The sequence below is a fragment of the Octodon degus genome, unplaced genomic scaffold (genome assembly GCF_000260255.1).
Source record: "Octodon degus isolate 3935 unplaced genomic scaffold, OctDeg1.0 scaffold00081, whole genome shotgun sequence".
Taxonomy (NCBI): Eukaryota; Metazoa; Chordata; class Mammalia; order Rodentia; family Octodontidae; genus Octodon; species Octodon degus.
In genome coordinates this window covers 959,159-974,071 of record NW_004524657.1, presented here as the reverse complement: position 1 = coordinate 974,071, position 14,913 = coordinate 959,159, and the positions used below count along the sequence as shown (strand labels likewise).

General features: G+C 40.6%; 1 pseudogene; it reads left to right on the top strand.

Moving 5' to 3' along the window:
- The first annotated feature begins 6,039 nt into the window (after positions 1-6,039).
- Positions 6,040-6,505, top strand: LOC105742907 (annotated as a pseudogene).
- The last annotated feature ends 8,408 nt before the right edge of the window (positions 6,506-14,913 follow it).

Here is a 14,913-nt window from a genome sequence, read left to right as displayed (position 1 = left end):
GATCTCACTGAAATTAGTCTCTTTCTAAGTGAGCTCAGCCATAGAAACATCTCACATTTATTGAGGGCTAAAGGCAGGCTAAAAAAATGTGCTTAACTACTTTGGTGAACACAAACTACTCTTTATTGACTTCAGCATTTACCTAACTCTAAAGTTTATGCCGGGGCTGGTGAGATGGCTCAGTGGTCTAAAGCACCTACTTAGAACAAGCTGAGCAAAGCAAAACCCCCTGGTTGGCTGAGCTGGCCACACACACACACACACACACACACACACACACACACACCCACACACACACCCACAAATAAAAATTTAAAAAAATTATTAAAAAAAAGTTTATGCCATGCTATCCATTAACATCCCAAGCAAGGTATAATCCAACAAGTGGGGCCAGCAGGAAAAGCTGTTACCTGCAGCCTTGAATCCCAGCTTGCTGGAATTTACAAAGAGAGACAACTGTTCTCAGGTTCTGTTCATAGCTCCTTGCTCCCTCGGAACTTTAGGCTTTTGTTTCATATCTAAATTTCTGTATCTCTTCCTTTCACCTTGCACTGTTGATGAATGCAGCCTGCCCATATACCTTGCTTCACTTCTCTTCAGATTTACTTTGGAAGGCAAAACTGGGGTCTGTATCTTTCCTCTGCATTTCCCCTCTTCTTTGATGTATTAGTTTCTAGTCGCTCCTGTAATACATCACTACAGTGATGTCCAGTAAACCCAAATGTATTCTCTGCAGTTGTGAAGTCAGTTCCAGGAGACTAAAGTCAAGGCTGTCTGCAGGGCTGTGTGATTCTGGAGGCTCTAGATGAGAATATTTATATGCACTGCTGTGAAAAATACCTGAGAAAAAGAACTTAGATGGAGGAAGGATTTGTTCTGTGTCCCATTACTAGTTACAATTACTGGCTAACCACACTGGTTACCAGTTACTAGTTACTTACAGCTAGTTACTGGTTATTGGTTTTTCCCAACTAGATGCAACTAGTTAGCCACCACTGGTTATCTGTTACTAGCTAACCACAACTAGTTGCCATCACTAGTCGCCCACAATTTTGTTAATAGCTTTTCAGTAATCTCATGAGTATTTATTTATTTATTTTTGTTTTGTTACTGGTAATCGAACTCAGGACCTTGCGTTTGCCAGGTAGGTCCTGTGCTGCTTAGCTATATCCTTGGCCTTCTTTTGGTTTTTGAGACAAGGTCTCACTAATGCAGGTCTTTCTAACACAGTATGCAGCCCAGGCTAACCTTGAAGTTGCTGCAATCCTCTTGCCCCAGTATCCTGGGTGGCTACAGGTCTGTACCACCATGTCCATTTTTTTTTTTTTTGTTGTTGTTGTACTGGGGATTGAACTCAGGGCCTTGTGCTTGCCAGGCAAGCGCTTATTCTACTGAGCTATGTCCCTGGCCCAACCATGTCCATCTAATCTCTGAATTTTACATAGAAATTTTATGAGTACCTTATTGCTGATGTGAATAACATGCATTTATAAGTGTTGTTTAGAGAGCCCTTCCCAATCCTCATCGTGGTCCAGGAAGTTTATATTTGTAATCTCATGGAAAAGTTATTGGAATCCCATTGAGTTAATTCCATTCTACCACCCTCATGACATGCAACTCATGACATAAGTAAAGACACAATAATATATCCAAAATAGTAGGGAATCAAGGGGGTCCTGAGTCTGGCTAGGATGATGTTTAACTGGAACAAAGGCCTTGACTCAGATTTTTTTTTTTTTTTTTTTGAACCGGGGATTGAACTCAGGCCCTTGCGCTTGCCAGGCAAACACTTATTCTACTGAGCTATCTCCCTGGTTCCATGGACCCAGATTTTCTTAATTCATGAAGAAAGAAGTGGCTTGAGGATGAGTGACTGTGAGAGTGGTGGGAATTATGTTAGTGCTGTGAGCTGGGCTAGGTAGGAGACCTGAAATCACCTCTGTAATGTGCAGAGAAGAAAAGAAAGAGTAATCTGTATAACACAATCAAGATGTTGTCTAATGTTTTAGGGTCAGAGCTTCAGCTCTGATGCATAGTTTTTTATGCCCTGGGAAGTCATAGCCTCTTATCCCTAGACTCCATCGCCACTGAGTGTGGAGCATGGCTCTCTAGCCTGCCTCGGCCCAGCTCATACATGTTTTATTTGGGAGCTATGAGGAGCCTGAGGAAACACTGCGCTGTCACCTTTGCTTCAAAGACTACATACCAGCACCGCACTGGGCAAATTTGCATTGTTTTAAAAGCCAACTGAAGGGATAAGGAAAAGTCCTAGCCAGCTCTGTACATATCAGTACATGGAAATAAGGTCAGGTTCAGCCAAAATGGAGACAGTTGCTTTTCCTTCCAGGAGAGTTGCCCAGGTGGTCCTCTGTAATGCTGTACCAAAAATTAGATGTGTTATAATCTGTATTCCATTTTAATGTTTTCTTAAGGTACTGTTATATGATGATATCTGGTCAGCTAAATCAATACCTTCCTTTGTATTATTGTAATTGAAGACAAGGTCAGGTTTTATGTTTCCAGGTTTTTCTTTAATCAATATACATTATTATTATTATTATTATTATTATTATTTTGCACTGGGAATCAAACTCAGGACCGTGTGCCTTCCAGGCAGGTGCTGTGCCACTGAACTATATTACTGACCCACCTTTATGATATTTAATTATTAATTTTTTTTAGACAGGGTCTCTTTTATTTTTTATCTATTTATTTTTATTTTTCTGTATTTGGGACAGGGTCTTCAGGGTCTACAGGGTCTCACTACGTAGATGGGACTTGTAGTGATTCTCCTGCTTTCAGCTTCCCAAGTGCTGGGATTACAGGCATGCCATCGCACCCAGTTTCAATTGCCGTCTCAGCGTGGCAGTGGGGGTGGGGTGGGGAGGGTCTGGCACAGCACACTGGGGATCAAACCTGGGCTGTTGCGCTCTGCCTAAGCAGGTGCTTTAGTCTGCTGAGCTATTAGGCTGGCCCCTTCTTTTTATTATTTATTTATTTACTTATTTTTCCATTTGTATATTTGGTACAGGGTCTCACTATGCAGATCAGACCCATGGTGATACTCCTGTTTCCATTCTCCCCAGCACTGGGATTATAGGCCTGTGCCACCATGCCCAGACTCTGTTGATGGCTCAGCAAGCCTGTGGGTGGGGCTGGCGCCACATGTAGACTGGGGATTGAGCCCTGGTCCCTGTGCTTGCCAAAGCAGGCACTTTGTCCACTGTGCTATGCCAGCCCAACAGGATCTATTTTTGTAGTGAGGCTGGCCCTGAATTCATTTTGTAGCCCAGGCTGGCCTTATAGCTCTCCTCCTGTCTCGGCCTCCTGAATGCTGGGATTACAGATATGTGCCACCACACCCAGCTCTGTGTATGATTTTTACAAATTGTTAATACACAAATGACTCTTTTATCAGTCGATTTAAAATTTTACATCAGAATAATATTTGAAGTTTATAATTTTACTGTATTTTTGCTTTGTCTTTGCTTATACTTGTAAAAATATTTGATTTGGCCATACTGTGCTACAGAATTATAAATGCTTGAACCTTTCAAGGTCCAGCATTCATAGATTGTATTCCCGGGGAAAAGTTACTGGAATTCCAGCACGTAAATTCCAGTCTACCACTTCCAAAACAACCCATGGAGAGAAAAAAGAGACAGAGACATGTCTGCAGTTGTGGAGAGCCAAGGGTTCCTAAATCTAATCAGAACAAAGGCCAACTAGAACAAATGCCTCAATCCAAGGCCAAACCCGGGATTTAATAATTCAATGAAGAGGGAAGTGGCTCATGGTTGAGTGACCGTGAAAATGGCAGGAAATATGTGAATTCTGGAGCTGGGCCAGGTAGGAGAAACAATGGCACCTCTGCAATATGCAGAGCAGTTTGCAGAAAGAGTACTGGATTCTGATAACAGGTAGCCTCTAAGTCTGGAGCAATCTGCATAACACAGTTTGAAGAAGTATCTTGTGTCTTGGCTTAGCTGCCTTAGCTCTAACGCCAGCTTTTATTTGCCCTGGGATATCGTTGCTTCTTTTCGAAGCTCTGTCCCAGCCAACAGTGCAGCATCTCTGGGCCTAGCTCATGTTTAGTGGGAGGGAGCGTTAGGAGGGCTCCGCTCAGACCTGTTGCCTTGCTCCAAGGGCTACTCCTCAGAGCCTTGGGCTAAACTCATTGGCATTGCTTATAGCTAGTGGGGGCAGTTGAGCATCTCCCTAACACCACCTCTGTGCACATCAGTAAGTGGCAGTAGGGCAAAAGTGAACCAAAATGGAGGCAAATTAGTTCAAGGGACTCTCATGTTTCTTTTTTTTAAAAGTTCTTGTGCTAGGGTTATACTCAAATAATAAATATCTGTATATAATGTGTACTATTCACATAATAAGCTACTCATTAATTTCAAAACACCATCATTAGAATGCCCAACCACCAAAGGGTTTGTAGTTTTTCTGGGATACACATCTAAATGATAGGTGTAACCATTAGGCAAACATAATATCATTTTATTCTATTTGTGCCATTTTCCTTTGATGTATTAGAAAAACACAGATGTCCTTGCCATAAAATCAGACTTTTCTCTATCACTACATTGCCCCCACACCCCAGTTTTACTGCATTCTTTTTTTTCCTCCTTACATAACTGCATTTTTTTTTTCCTAGTCTGAAGGGCCTTTATTTCTGCTCTGTGAAGGGAGACAGGCTCAGTGGTTCCCTCCTGCCGATACCCATGATGGTCATGGTGGTCGCTCCAGGCATGGCCACCTCAGCCCGTGCCCTCCAGCCAGGGTGAGAAGGTGGTGCCCGAAGTCAGCATAACTGCATTCTTGGAGGTACAAATAATTTCTTCCATGATTGTCCTAAATTTATTGAGGGATCGTCTGTGGAGGACCACCTGGGCTACTTTCCTTTAAAGAGGAGCAATTGTTTCCATTTTGGCTGAGCCTGGCCCTCACCCTATTTCCAAGTACAGAGCTGGCTAGGACTTCTTAATTAGCTTTAAGCAGTACATATTGGTCTGGGTGCTGCTGGTAGTATCTGAAGACTGTAAGCATGATTTCCCTGGAAACCCCACCTGCTGCTCCCAAGTGTGAGCCTGGCGGAGATGAGATGAAGAGGCAATGCTCCACACTTTCAGCTGTGATGGAGCCTTGAGATGGAGGCTATGACTTCCTGGGGCTTGAAAGAGTACACATGAGAGCTGAAGCATTGACCCCAAAACATTAGATATTATTTCAGTTGTGTAATGCAGATTACTCTCTGCATATCCTTTTCTCTGCATATTACAGAGATAAATGCAGGCCTCCTACCTAGTCCAGCTTGCAGCACTTTGTTCCAGGTAGCCATCATCATGGCTGGACTTAGGACCTCTTGACCTCCCTTAACTGCAAATATACTTAGTGTTTTTATTCTTGCCATGGGTTGCACTGGGTGTGGTAGATTGGAATTAATTCAATGGGATTCCAATAACTTATATTTGGGGGGTCCAGGGAGATAGCTCAGTAGAATAAGCGCTTGCCTGGCAAACAAACACAAGGGGCTGAGTTCAATCCCTGTTTCCGCAAAAACAAACAAACAAAAAACAAAAACAAAAAAACCCCTAAACTTATTCATGGGATTACAAATATTAACTTCTCAGACTGAGACAGCTCTCCATAATCCTTGGTTCTGTATGTAATATTGTCAGAGAAATGTAAGTAGTTTAAAATAGCCAAAAAAATGATTGTTTTTCACTGCATTCTTTTTTTCCACTGCATTCTTTATGTGTCCACTGACATAAATATTATTTTCAATACAATCTAATATCTGATAATGGTACTACTCATAATTAAAAATATACCTATAAAACTCTTCACTTTGCTAATTGTAACAGATTCGCAACTTTGCTGATGGTTTCTTCTTTTTTGCACTAAGGCTGCATTGTATGTCATGTTTATTGTTTTTTCAACTATAATTTTAAGGTTATTGTCAGATACAAATACTTCATACAACACTAAAGGATCACTATAACTGGGGAAAGCAGCATCACCAGATCTAAGATGGTGGCCAGTTCGAGGCTGATGCAAGAGCTTGAAGAGATCTCCAAATGTTGAATGAAAAGGTTCTGTAACAACCAGGTTGATGAAGCTAATTTATTGACTTGGCAAAGTCTTATTGTTCCTGACAACCCTCCATATGATAAGGGGGCCTTTAGAATTGAAATCAACTTTCCAGAAGCATATCCATTCAAACCACTGAAGATCACATTTAAAACAAAGATCTGTCACCCAAACATTGATGAAAAAAGGGCAAGTTTTCCTGCTGGTAATTAGTGTTGAGAACTGGAAGCCAGTGACCAAGACTGACCAAGTAATTCAGTCCCTCATAGCACTGGTGAATGACCCTCAGCTTGAGCACCTGCTGTGGGCTGACCTAACTGAAGAATACTTTAAGGACTGTAAAAAATTCTGTAAGAATGCTGAAGAATTTACAAAGAAATATGGGGAAAAGTGACCTGTGGACTAAAATCTGCCACAAATGATTCTTGCAAGTTTGAGTAGAGACTCCGCACAGTGCATTCAGACATCCCGCACAGCAGGACTCTGTGGAAAATTGACACGTGCCTCCACCTGGTGTTCACTTTTGGCAGTTACTAATTTTTTACAGTTTTCTTAATCAAAAGTGATCTGGTAACCTGTAAAGAAAGAATTAAAAATTTCAGATATTCCAAAAAAACCACTATAATAAATATTTCTTGTGAGCAGTATCCTGTTTTGTATTTCCATGTGCTCACGTTCTATCATTTCTACTATCAGCTGCCATTCTCTCTCTCTCTCTCTCTCTCTCTCTCTCTCTCTCTCTCTCTCTCTCTCTCTAGCAGAACCAGGAACTGAACTCAGGTCCTTGCGCTTGCCAGGCAAGTGCTTATTCTACTGAGCCATCTCCCCAACCCCCCATTCTTTCTCTTGAACCTTTACATTCATACCCAATCTATCCCATATTCATTAAGTGTACTAGCCACAGATTACATTCATCTAATTCTACTTATTTTAAAAAAATGTATTTGGTACAAGGTCTGCAGGATGTACAGGGTCTCACTATGTAGATTGGACTCATAGAGATCTTCCTGTTTTCAGCCTCTCAAGTGCTGGGTTTACCTGCGTGCACCACCACACCCAGTCTCAATAACCATCTCAGTGGGGCAGGCATGGCATGCCAGAGATGGAACTCCAGCCACTGCACTCTGTGTAAGCAGATGCTTTAGTCTGCTGAGCTATCTGGCGGGCCCTCTAATGCATCTTTATTTGAAGAGTAATAGGTAGGTTCTGACCTTTCCCTCTGCTGAGATATAATTATAAATTCATCTGATAAATCATTTATTTACTGTGCTATACAGCCTAATGGGAAAATTTTTACAAAATTGAAATACTCTTAAAATTGAAAAGTGAATATGTCACTATACATTATATTGTATCTATTACTTACAATCCCAGTGAAAATGAGAAGAACCACCAAGGAACAACAAGTGAATAACTAAAGAAAAATTTATCACTGAACTTAATAATCTAGCCATTAAATAACAATGACCAATTTTGTTTTAGTGTATTATATTAACAAAAGAGCATACTCAGGTTAGTTATATAACATCAGATGATTGAATTGAAATCAAAGCTGTCTAGCAGTGATACAGACAAATTATGGCCCCATCATGAGTGTGTTAAGTCCTCAACTTGTGTGTTCTGATGCTGCCTGCAGTTAATAGTGTCAGAACTACACTGTATTAATAGTTGTCTGCAGCAAAACTGATTGCTACTTACTAGCAGGGACATTTCTACACACTTTTTTTTTAAGCCTCAGAAGTCTTCTGCATTGAGTTTTGAATGGGAGTATAGGAGAAACGGAATCTGATTTTTGTTTTTGTTCTAATAACATCCTCAGAGCAAAAAAGATTGACCATAATTCTGAAAAAAAAAAAAGGAAACAAGGGGGAATTATACATGTAGAAGGACAGGGTGAGGGAGTGGAAAGAAAATTACCAAGTTTTTGGAGAGTCATAAAGAGGCTTAATAGAATTCTTTGCTAAAACTAGGCTCAGAAGGCTAAGACCAACATACAAGTGAAAAATAAGAATCTGGAGCCTCACCAGAGTTCAGCCAAGGAGGGAATTCTTGTCAACGGCCTGTTCCTTAGCAGCTAGGATGCACCTGCACTTAGTGGGGCACTGCCTAATCATGATTAAATTGGTAAGTGAATGTCCCCTTCTGGGAAAGTTTCTTTTCAACAAAAAGTTGTAGTGGAATCAAAGAAACATTTTCGAGTGTGTGTGGCAAGCAGGCTGTGTAACAAGACAAGGCCGTATTCTGTAGCAGCACAATAATGAACTGATACCTCTGAAACTGTGAGCCAATATATACCATTTCCAACTTTAAGTTGCACATAGTTCCAACTTTAAGTTGCACATATTGGCTTCCACAATGGGGAAGGTAATAAATGGTCATATCAAACCATACCAGGAAGAGCAGGTATATGAGCTTATCAAGCATATCAGATACAACCTCCTCACCTGAGGCTCATAAAAGAGTAGCAGCTCAGACTGCAAGTATGGTGGCACCAACAACCCCACACCTGGTCACTCACCACGAGACATATCCAGGAAGATGGCCAGTCAGAGAAACTCCTGGGGTTTCAGCTCAGCATAATTTTTCTTGTTTGTGACGTGCACATTACCTACTATAGGCTGACACTTTGACATTTCCTGTTGATGGAACCAGAGTTTCTTGAACAACTTTGAGGCCACTTGCAGTGATTTTTACAGCTGTATTGTCTGTCTTTTCACTTTCCCACAGGAACCCTTTAAATCTTGAGGGTGCTATTACTCTTTATTAGCCATTCTATAACCCATATCTTATTATGTGAAGTGTAATATATGACTTGCATATTATAGATCAGTGATCAAAATTGGAATTGAATAAAAGAACTTGTGACTGTTCTACTTATGTCTACCAAGTGAAATTAAGAGTACTCAGTGGGTTAAAGCTGAAGAAATTGATGTACCTTGTGACCATTATAGAAATAACCATATGTTGACTTTGCACTGTGTACTTGAGAAGGTTGCCTTTTAGGAAACCTTTGCATGCATTTATTGTGTGCCCCTAGACCCCAGGACACTTGTCTCACCCCAGAAATAGGCTGAGACCCTGACTGGCCTAGATTACACCAATCAGTGAAACTGTTATTTTAGGGACCAGGTTACCCTGTAAGTAAGAGCATGGGGAAGTTCTCCCTGCATTCTAGTGTTCAACATGGCAGATTTCCCTGTATTTGTTATTATGAATAAACTTTTGCTTTGCACTTTCATGTGTGTCTTCCTCATTTTCTGCCAGACCTGACTTCCCTGTTTCTCCCTGGAAGCTTTTAGATTTGAGCAAGGCTCTCCCTTCTCAATTCTTTGCAGGAGTGAGGGCAAAGAGGTGGATAAATGGATGGTCTTTCTATGGGAGACCCCCAGCTCCTCAGACCCCATCTGATGCTACATACCTATACAGTTCCAGTGAAAATTCAGACATGTTGCATATTTAGGACTTGGCACAGTGTCTTTTACATATTAAGTTAGTATTGTTATCTTGGAAAGCATTTAAACATTTTTTCTCCTTTTAAAATAGCCTGCCCCAGAGCCAGGCTATTCCCCCCATAAATTCTAGGAGAAAGCTTGGATCATTGCCATGCTTTTCAGTTTCTGGTTTTTTTTTTTTTGAACACTTCTTTGTGTTGGGCAGTTTTAGGCTTGGGAAACAACACTGAGTCAAATGGTCCCTGCCTTCTGATGATATGAAAAAGGGAACCAAATCAATGCCATTTTGTGTTCTAGTGCCATTTTATTTATTTATTTATTTATTTATTTATTTATTTATTGGTGGAACCAGGGATTGAACTCAGGCACTTGCACTTGCCAGGCAAGTGCTTATTCTACTGAGTCATTTCCTTGGCCCCTCTAGTGCCATTTAAAAACTTAAGTTTTCACTCCTTTAAGATTTTGTTTCCTAAAAATGTTGTAACAGTTGCCTAACCTGAAACAACCCCATGTTTTATCAAAAGATGATTGGTTACACCCTGCACTCCACCCCAAATGGAAAATACTGTTTGTTCCCCCTTCTATTTAAGAAAAGAATCAATTGTCCTTTAGACCTGGAATCAGACATAGTTTTATATATGTATAAAAGACCCTACACTCCTGCCTTTGGGGGTTGATGCCCAGGTCCTTGCTGGGTGCTGATTGCTGGCTAATAAACTTGCTCATCTCTGCACTAGGCCTCCACGAATGATTTGTTAAGAAAAGATTCTCTGGCCACAAACTGAAGCTCACATCAGAGAGGACAGCAACAATAAATACCTGACTGGCAGTGAGAAAGCATGTGAAGGGGCTGGGGAGATAGCTCAGTATAATAAGTGCTTGCCTGGCAAGCGCAAAAACCTGAGTTCAATCCCCAGTTCCGCCAAAAAAAAAAAAAAAAAAAAAAAAAAAAAAAAAAAAAAAAAAAAAAAAAAGGAAAAAAAAAAAAAGAGAAAGCATGTGAAGAAAATGAAGTGTAAGTTGCCAGATGGTGGTAGAGGACAGGATTGAGAAAGGAGACCTTCTGAGGAGGCAACAAAGATAACTGCATGGAGAGAAGAGGCCCACTAAAGGAGATTTAAATGTTGGGAGACACCAAGGTGGGTGGTGTGGTCTGGCAGAAGGGGGTGTCCATGACTTTCCTCTTACCCCTCCTGGTTTTCCTGCTTTCTGGAGTTGTGAACAGAGCCTGGACTATCAGAAGCTGGCCTTGAGTCTCTCTCTCTCTTTTTTTGTCTAGCAAAGCCTCTTCTGGTTTAGACCTTGGTTAAGGGTGTGAACGGTGGCTCCTAGATGAATAGGGTTGGGTTAGCTTTGCAGAGATGCTGACATTTGGGGATGTGGCTGTGGCTTTATGTAGCTAGAGTGCAGATGTTATGGCTTGTGTCTAGTTGTCCCCCCAGAGCCTCATGTAATCATGGGGCAGCTTTTGGAGTTTGTGATTGGTTATTGAGAGTGAGGGTGCTGCACCTCCCTTTATTTCTGAGACAGGGTCTCATTATTTAGTTCAGGCTGGCCTTGAAAGGAGGACCCAATTTTCTAACTGATTGCCTTCCTCCACTTGTATTACTGTAAAATCTGGACATCTTGGTTCACCCTGTAGTCCTACCTAGCCATCAGTGTGCCTGCAGGCGACACTCAGGGCTGGGTGACTCCTTTGCTCATAGCCAGTTTCCTTTTAGTTTGTATTCAAGGGCTTCTGTCTTCCAAACCCAAACAATCTCCCAGCTGGAGCAAAGGGTCAAGCTCTGCATGGAGGTGAGAGAGTTTCTACCAGCCCCTTAGGTAGGTAGGTGAGGCTAGAGCTTGTCTCGCCTGGCCTCACCTCGCCTCTCTTTTTTTCTTGCTTTATCTTTTTTATAATGACTTTGTTTATTAAAACCTTTCCCACAGTGCTTATATACATATGGCTTCTTTATTTTTATTTTTTTTTATACATATGGCTTCTGAGCAGTGTGGATCTTTCATGTGAAACTGTCTAGCAGCTCATCTGGCAGGACACCACAGAGCTGGTGCTTGGGCAGAACTGTCATCTCAAAAAGCCCATCTGGATTCTGATTTCCTCTTTAATAAAAGTTTTTCTTTATAGGGGAGTTCTGGGGGTATGAGTAAGGCTAAGGCTTCTCATACGCTGACACTTTCCTTTTTAAGTGTCATCCTCATGCCAAACAACTTGCTCGTTACTACTCATTTTTTTCTCTCCTGTGGACCACTGCTCCTTTCAATCAGGCCTCAGGTCCAAGACTGCACTAAAATCTTCACTCAGGATTTTTGTTTGTTGTCTTGGTGCTGGCACTGAATCCAGTCCTTGCAGATTTTAAGTATACACTCTGCTATTGAGCTATGCCACAGCACAGTCTCTTTATTTCATCTTATTCTTTAAAGAGTACAAAATAGTAATAAAAAAACCCTTGAGCATTAGAAAAGATACAAAATTTCACTAAATAAAGTAATAGGGGGCCCAGCAGGATAGTCCAGCGGTCTAAAGTGCCTGCTTAGGCAAGCTTAGGCAAGCCTAGGGAATGCGGTTCGATCCTCGACACTGCATGCTGCGCCAGCCTTGCTCCCCGGGTGGGCTGAGTGGGACACAAAAATAAATAAAATAAAAATAAAAAGACATTGTAAAGTAATAGGAATTTAACAATGGTTGATGTATTGCATGGTGTTATCTCCAAACTAGTTGTTCAGGTTACCAGATATAAATGTGCAAAATTGGTTTAAAAAAACCAAAACAACAACAAAAAAGTTAAAAGAAATTAAAAAAGAAAAAAAAAAGAATATAAAAAAACCCTTTAAACATTACCTGCTCCTTTCAAAAGGTCAGCAGAAATCATCAGTACAATTATGCAAACTGCATATATACATAAATGTATTTTTTCTCCTTCTTTTGTCTTTTTCTTCATTCCAGTTTTTCCTTCCTATTGAACAAATTCTTTCCCTTTTGGTTTCATCATGTTGTCCTTTCATTCTTTTTACCTTTTGTCCATTCTTTTTTTTTTTTTTAATTTATTTATTTATGTGTGTGTGTGTGTGTGGCCAGCTCAGCCCACCAGGGGGCGGGGCTGGCTGGCATGTGGTGCTGGGGGATTGAACCGCAGTCCCTGTGCTTTGCTAAGCTTGTTCTAAGTAGGTGCTTTAGACCACTGAGCCATCTCACCAGCCCCATTGTCCATTCTTAATTCCTTCCAAATTCTCTCATGTTTGCTTAAGTGACTATAAACTACTTTGTAATGGCAGCAAGAGAGCCCAAATATATGCACAATCTCCTATTAGGTAATTGCTACTTTTGGCAAACAAACTGATAGAAAAGTATTTTCTTCCTTTTTCAAATATTTTTATTTTCTTTTGTGGTTCTGGTGATGAACACAGGGCTTCGATCTAGCCAAGTGCTCATCACTGGGCTATACCCCAGCTCTTCATCTAGTTTTTGTTTCTCATCTCTGTACCTCTTTGCTTTTAGTTGCTATTTTTTCTGTGAATATTTTGGAACATTTCTGTATGTCAGTTTCTTTTCTTTTCTGGTGGAACTGGGGATTGAACTCAGGCCTTTGCACTTGCCAGGGAAGCACTTATTCCAATGAACCATCTCCCCAGCCCCTATAATCATTTCTTTTTGGTAGACTTATAATTATGGGTATGGTGGTACAGACTTGTAATTCCAGCACTTGGGTTGCTGGGGCAGGAAAATCACTAAGAGTTCAAGGCCACCCCACATTGCATAGCAAGAACTTGTCTTAAAAACAACAAAACAAAGTCAAAACCCACAACAACAACAAAAAAAACCCCTCAAAAAACCCAAAATCAATCATAAAAAACCCCAACAAAACAAAACAAAAAAAAAACCAACTATGAACAGTGTTGCAATGATTATGTCTTATATACATGAACTCTCTCATGTATAAGTAAATCTATAGAATAAATTCTCAGGGGAATTGTTAAGGTTAAAGGGTATGTTTTCAGGCTCAGTGGACAGAGATGACAGTCACGTGTACTCCTCATGCCAGTGTGTCATTTGTGATGGTAATTACACTTTTTAAATGCTAGCAAAAAAATTACATAGTTGGTATTTTCTTTTTTGTATGTGTTAACATTTAGATAGCCATAGTACAATGCTGTTGGCCTGACAACTGTTTCCTGAATCTTTTTGTTTTTTTCTCTCCCTTATTAAATGCTAGTTTGCTGGCAGATCCTCATGGAGAAATTATTTTTAGTTTAGGAAGATATTGTCATTATTATCAAATGTCCCATCTACAGGGACTTTTCAGTTTTTTTGGCTTGCTTTGTGATACTTGCTTTTTTCCCCCAAATTTTCAGCATCACAGTTCCATTTTTTTTTTTTTTTCTGTTTCCTGTGTCCTCTTCTTTTTTTTTTTTTGTCTGCATTTAGGGGAGGGTCTATAGGGTGTTTAGGGTCTCACTACTAGATTGGACTCATAGTGATTCTCCTGTTTACAGCCTCCCAAGAGCTGGGATTACAGGCATGAGTCAGTCTCAATTGCTGTCTCAGCTTGCCCCAGGGGCAGGGCCTGCATGACAGGCCCAGGGATTGAACCCCTGGCCCCTGTGCCTGCTTGCAGGCGTTTTAATCTGCTGAGCTGTGCCCCCTGCTTAAGGGACCAATTTCTTAGGTGCGCAATGCATTTTTAAAAGTTTAATATTATTTTTTCCATTTATTTAGAATCCTAGATCTCTTCTCTTGAGTCTTGCCATCTTTTCTCATGGCTGGCAGGACTTATCAATGGGATCATTGATAATTTTACAAAGGTTATGGAGAATAGGACTTTACCCAAATCCACGTACAACTTTCATTTTCAGTGTTTTGACATAGTGCATAATTGAATTGTTAAAATTTTTCTTTAGTTTCTGAGGGCCACTTTGAAAAAGAGGTGTCAATTTCAATGCAAAATTCTTCTGAAGGCTCTGTTCTGGGAGAGTGAACAAAAAGTGTCATGGTGGAAGGCAGCCTGACAGGAGGGCAGGAAGCAGTGTTAGGGCAAGGAATATGGGAAAGTCTTTAAATAGACTCCTCCTTCATCAGCCACCAAAGGAACTACACTAGTGAGAAGCCACACACGTGCAAAAAATGTGAGGGTACCTTTAGGAGCAGCTCATTTTATTTATTTATTTATTTATTTATTTATTTATTTATTTATTTGATAGGCTCTCAGTGTATACCCAGGTTGCCCTTGAATTCACAATATAGCTGTGGCTGGCCTCAAAATCAGTGGTCTTTGTGTCTCAGCCTCCTCAGTGCTGGGGTTACCACTGACACCAGGCCTTCATCCCTTTTTTTTTTTTTTTTTTTTTTTTAATTTATTTATTT